Raw genomic sequence first — 6,000 nt, 5'->3', positions numbered from 1 at the left:
ACTGAGCAAGAGCATTACTTGTTAACCAAAAAAGAGCGGCCTGCTAGTGAAACCAACAGGAATAGGGCTTTTCTACTACACCATGCTTAGCTCTTTCATCTTCAAAGCTTCCCCCTCCTTTTCTTTACAAGCATTAACTAATTAATCCTCACTACACCCTGGGGGAGAGGGAAAGAGTTATGTTCGATACTATTATTTCCCAGCTAGTCCAATTAGGCATAATTGTGTCTCATTTAGGCTGACCGTTTACAGAGCGAGGCACGCGGAGGCAACGGCAGATTAGCGAGCGTGCGCTCCAAGCCAATGAGAAAAATCCCTGTGATTGGCACCACACTCACCTGCTTCCCACATGCAGCTAACAAGGCACAGTTCCAATGGTGGAACGCAGGGCTTGCGCAACCAGGTGAGGAGAAGCGTGGTTCTTTTTATATTCCATGTAAGGAAAAAGTAATGTTAAGCACATTGTTTTATTCCAGGGGTAGCCAACCAGTTGCTTTCCAGATGTTGTGGACAACAACTCCCTGACACCGTAGACGACATGGTCAGTGGTCATGCAGTCCTAAACATCTGGAGGGCACCAGACTGCAGTCCAAGACAACTGGAGGGCACCAAATTACCCATCCTTCCTTTTGGGTATAACATTTGGATGCAGAATTTGGTCTGTTTGTTTCAGTACAGCGTTCACATATCCTGACTTGCACTTTGCCTCACTTTATTGATTATTATAGCCAGATTCACTGGACTGTTTGGGAGTTCCCTTACCTAGGTTTATTTTCTTAAATGTTTTTGTACTTCTGAAAATCTTGGGGTTCATTGAAATTGGCTGGTCCTTCCCCTTTGTGCATGGTGTGTGTGTGTGTGTGTGTGTGTGTGTTATTTTGGCTACATGAGCAAAGGAACTCAAAGCCTGAACATCAGAAATAGAGGGATTTACTTATTTATTACATTTTTATGCTTCCCAATAGCTGAAAGGGGAATTATGATGATCTCTCTGTATTTATTGTTCATCTATATATCTTTCTAACTTGTGTGTGTGTGTGTGTGTGTGTGTGTGTGAGAGAGAGAGAGAGAGAGAGAGAGAGAGAGAGAGAGAGAGAGAGAGAGAGAGAGATGAAATATGAAAGTTATGCCAAACAAAATTAAATTATTTCAGGACACGTGTTTAAATCACTTTTTCTTAAAAACAAAAAAACAAAAAACAAAAAACAAAAAACCAATATAAATGTATTGTAGCTCTTTTTAATGCATAACAGATATAGCAAAGTAGCAAAAATATTTTAGATTCAAGCAGCATTAAACTAAATATGCAATAAAATAAATATAAACTAAATCAAGACTCCTATAAACGAAATCAACTCATTCTTGAGCAATCACTGAAATAGACAAATCCAGGGCTTTACCTCTAATCCTTTTTCTGAGAAATTGGAAGAAGCAGGAAAAAAGGCTCATGTTGATTTATTTTGTATATAACTTCTTTCTAGGGTGGAATGAGAGTGGAACAAATGATAGAGCTTAAAACATCTGATTGAAAATATTCCTCTTTTTTTAAAAATGACACATTTGAAGATGACGCCTGAAAACTTGTAAAGGAGTTTCTCCTAGAGCTCTGTGCAAATTACCTCTTAAAATACTCTTCTCTATTTGTGGGCAGAGAAACTGGGGGAATTATTTCACCGAATTTCTCCAGGAAGAGTAGATATTCTCCAACAGTTTTTTCACAGGTTCTTTCTTTTTTCCCTAAGGATTTTATTTTATTTCATGGGGAGGGCACTGCTGTTAGTGGCAGCAGCAAAAACTGTGTTGACAGGCTGGCTGCCATTTTGCATACTCCGCAATGCCCTGAACCTAGCATAGTTCCAGGGCATTTTTCGAGGGGGTGCAAGATGTGGATGACAGACACCACTTTAAAATAGTTTGGGTATATTTGGAGAAAATTCTGGAAAGTGGACTTTCCCCGCTTTTCCTGGGGGAGGAATGTGAGGGGAGGAAATCACAGTGTTTTTCTCAGAAAATGTTTTCTGAGAAAGTTTAGCTCAGTGGTAGTTTCTCCTTCTTCCAGTTCAGTGTACCATATTAGAACTTCATGAGATGTTTTCCCCAATCATGGCGGGGAAACCTATTGTCTTACTGCACCAGGGGTTGTATAAACAGTGTAGTTTTCTGTAGCATCATCTGCCATATGTGAGTTTCAAGACACGGATGTATGGACCGGAAAGGGAGTTGAGGATTGTGAGGATTGTACAAATCAGAGCCAGTGATTGACCTGGCATCATTGCATCCCATTTGTTCCAGGAAAGGAGGGTAGGAGGCATTCTATGTTGACCCAGCAGTACTTGATGAAGAGCTGCCTCTTCCTGGTGAGGTTTAGCATAGACCAGTGATCAGCTCAAAAGCCTAGAACGTTTCCCATGCCCTCTAAAACACAGCAATAATAATCGGTCTCCACCTTCTCAACCAAAGCAGCACCTGATTTGTTCAATCCCTGCCATCTCCACGAAGGGCTGGAAAAAGTCCTGCCTGAAATCCTGGAAAGCTACTGCCAGTTAGTGTTGACAATACTGGGCTGGATGGACCAGTGGTATGACTCCGTATAAGGCAGCTTCCTATGTTCTTAAGCTTAATTTGGATCTGAAGCTGCATTTCTTTCAGATTTGGTTCCCTTCTTCTCTATCCCTCCAGCTTAGGACTTTAGCGTGCAATCAGATAAATTGTTAGCCAACTGAAAGTTTTTTCTTGGAGGAATATTGCCACAAGTGTCAATATCTTTCTTGATACAATAGACTTCAGTAGGTCCAAAGCTTTACTGTAGGGACCGGTAGGGTTGCTGTGGGAATGGAAGAGGTGGAGATAGTTGTTTGTTTTTACTTAAGACCTGGATACTGTCTACTTTTGTGAAGGGGAGCATGCACACCTCAAGGAAGCCAGTCCGTGAGAGATGAAACTGACGAGGCACTGACCAGGTACTTAAAATTGGGCTGAAGTGAACCTGATCAGGGCTTTGACCAGACTTTGCCACATATTTTTTGTCAGTTTCACCTTGCTTTTATTTCAAGTTACATCTGACTTATTCTTTTGCTTTATGACATCTGTATAGAATGGCAATTTAATTTTTGTCTTAGCGCTGTAAGTTGCCTGCTTGATTCAACATTATATTCTTCATATGATCATAGGAACATGGAACTATTCCATTATAATGAGTGAGTGGTACTTCATTTCATCCATTTTGAAATGGATTTCAAAACAATTTACATTTTTTAAAAAGCATGCCAAATTCACAACAATTAAAACAAAGAAATACACCAGAATAAAACATCTAGGTTTGGTTTGGTTTGGAGAAATATGGGTACCTTCCCCCTCCCTCATCAAATGTTACATCTGGATTAACATTAATAGAAGTATAGCTTCCAAAGCACGTGAGGTACTGGTTCCTCTCTATTCAGCCCTGGTTAGGCCTCATCTAGAGTATTGCGTCCAGTTCTGGGCTCCACAATTCAAGAAGGACGCAGACAAGCTGGAGCGTGTTCAGAGGAGGGCAACCAGGATGATCAGGGGTCTGGAAACAAAGCCCTTTGAAGAGAGACTGAAAGAATTGGGCATGTTTAGCCTGGAGAAGAGAAAATTGAGGGGAGACATGATAGCACTCTTCAAATACTTAAAAGGTTGTCACACAGAGGAGGGCCAGGATCTCTTCTCGATCCTCACAGAGTGCAGGACATGGAATAACGGGCTCAAGTTGAAGGAAGCCAGATTCCAGCTGGACATCAGGAAAAACTTCCTGACTCTTAGAGCAGTGCGACAATGGAATCAGTTACCTAGGGAGGTTGTGGGCTCTCCCACACTAGAGGCCTTCAAGAGGCAGCTGGATAAGCATCTGTCGGGGATGCTTTAGGGTAGATTCCTGCATTGAGCAGGGGATTGGACTCGATGGCCTTGTAAGCCCCTTCCAACTCTGCTATTCTATGATTCTATGATTCTATGAAACTATCTGAAGAGTTTTAGGTATGGTAAATACAATTACACAGGTAGGAATTTGGGATAGCTGTTTTTATAAGGATACTGTGTTTTTATGCTTTTTATGTTTTTAAACTTTGTATATTTGTTTTAATGTTTACTGTTTTTAACTTTTGTAAACCGCCCAGAGTGCTTTGGCTATGGGGCAGTACATAAATGCAATAAATAAATAAATAAATAAATAACAAAAGCAATTCTGACATATATAAGGGTTCCAGCCTTAAAAACAGCCTAGAATTAATTTTAGATAGACAGAGAAACGGATAGACAGATCAGTCAATTATGTAACATCCTTCCATTCTAGGAGAAAAACAAAAACAAACCTAACATCCATAAAACAGATATTTAAAAACCAAATGCTTTTGTAATGGATCTGGCAAATGTCCTTATAGCATATTTGGGCTGCCATAGAGCTTTCTGGTCATTTAAAAAGCAACTACATTTAAGCCATTTCGTAATATATAAAGGTTATATAAACAGATTGCTCTACCATCAATTTCCCACTTGTAAGCACCACGGGGCTCCTGTTTGGCATCAGTAACCAGGCAGAATGAAATAAGAGACAAAGAAGGAATGGTGGGCTACCCTTGTCTTCCAAGAGAGAAAACAGATGCCTTGCATACCAGCAACAGCTGATCACATATGACACTTAAGCACAATAGGAGTCGTTCTGGGGAATATTTCCTTTTTACAAGTAAATCTGGATTCTAGTGCCACAGTATTGTTTGCTAGACAAAAGCTCAAGGCTGTTGAAGTGCTCTAGTTGTGAGTCAGTTGAATATGGCCTTTAAACACCCATAATACCCTATTATGTGATTTGCATTATCTTTCATCCCAAGGTTTGTTGTTCAATTACTATTTTTGTTCCATAAAACTCTGGGCTTGATCAAGAACTAAGTTTCACTGGTGAAAACAGAACCAACATTTGCGGCACGGAGGTGAAAGGTCCACATGCAGCAGTTCACAAGCTCCCTTACCCTGCTGGTACTTCAATATGCTAGCCTGTGCACCAGCTTCTTCACTAAGCCTTCTGCCTCCAAGTGTTGCCGCCCCTCTACTGCTTTCTGGTTCCCTGGGGTACATGGTAACAATCAACAACCTTTTACTGTGGGCCAATGGAATCCTTTTGATTTCAAAGGATGTTACCTCCAGGCCATGCTTAATTTGAGTCAGGATACCCCAGAACTCTGATGTATCAACCCAACATCCATCTAGACCAAATGTGCAGTTTGGGGGTCTTCCTGGACTCTGCACTAACTGGGGAAGCCCAGGTGGCTGTGGTGTCCAGCAGTGAATTTTACCAACTTAGGCTGGTATGCCAGCTGCAGCCCTATCAGGAGAGCATGGTCCCTGCCTTAGTTATCCATGCACTAGTGATGTCCAGGCTGCACTATTGTAATTTGCTGTATGTGAGTCTGCCTTTGAAGATGGTTCAGAAGCTTCAGCTGGTTCAGAATGCTGCTGCCTGAGTGTTGGTGGGAGCGATTCAATCACATAATGCCAATACTGCACCAGCTGCACTGGTTATTGATATGTTTTCAAGCCTGATTAAAGTGCTGTTTTTGACCTTTAAAGCCTTAAACAGTTTGGGGTCAAGTTACTTGAAGGACTGCATTCATCCATATCAGCCTGCCCACACTTTAAGATCAGAAAGTGAGGCACTTCTCAAGTGACCATCCATGAGATCAGTTAAGTAGGTGACCACACATGAGAGGGCCTTCTCCACAGTGGCCCCACGCCTTTAGAACAAGTTGCCATCAGAGGTCTGCCATGCTCCATCAGTGCAAGCTTTTAAGAAGGCCCTGAATATGTATTATTTTACTGAGACCTTCTCTTGCTATTATTGCTGTTGTTGCTGGTTTTATTGTTGGCTTTTGTTGTTGTTATTATTATTATTTATTTATATAGCACCATCAATGTACATGGTGCTGTTATTTTGAGCTCTTTCATCTCTTCCGCTTCTGCAATGAACTGTAATTACCCGGAGGA

General features: G+C 41.2%; 1 long non-coding RNA gene across 1 annotated transcript in view; it reads left to right on the top strand.

The window, feature by feature from the left end:
- The first annotated feature begins 263 nt into the window (after window positions 1-263).
- Window positions 264-6,000, top strand: part of LOC134399060 (uncharacterized) — a 28,461-nt gene continuing 22,724 nt past the window's right edge. Inside the window, exon 1 of the long non-coding RNA XR_010025478.1 lies at window positions 264-403. This is a non-coding gene — a long non-coding RNA (uncharacterized LOC134399060). The remainder of the gene's footprint in view (window positions 404-6,000) is intronic.

This window comes from Elgaria multicarinata, chromosome 5 (assembly GCF_023053635.1).
Source record: "Elgaria multicarinata webbii isolate HBS135686 ecotype San Diego chromosome 5, rElgMul1.1.pri, whole genome shotgun sequence".
In the NCBI taxonomy this organism is placed as follows: domain Eukaryota; kingdom Metazoa; phylum Chordata; class Lepidosauria; order Squamata; family Anguidae; genus Elgaria; species Elgaria multicarinata.
This window is presented reverse-complemented; position numbering and strand designations above follow the sequence as displayed.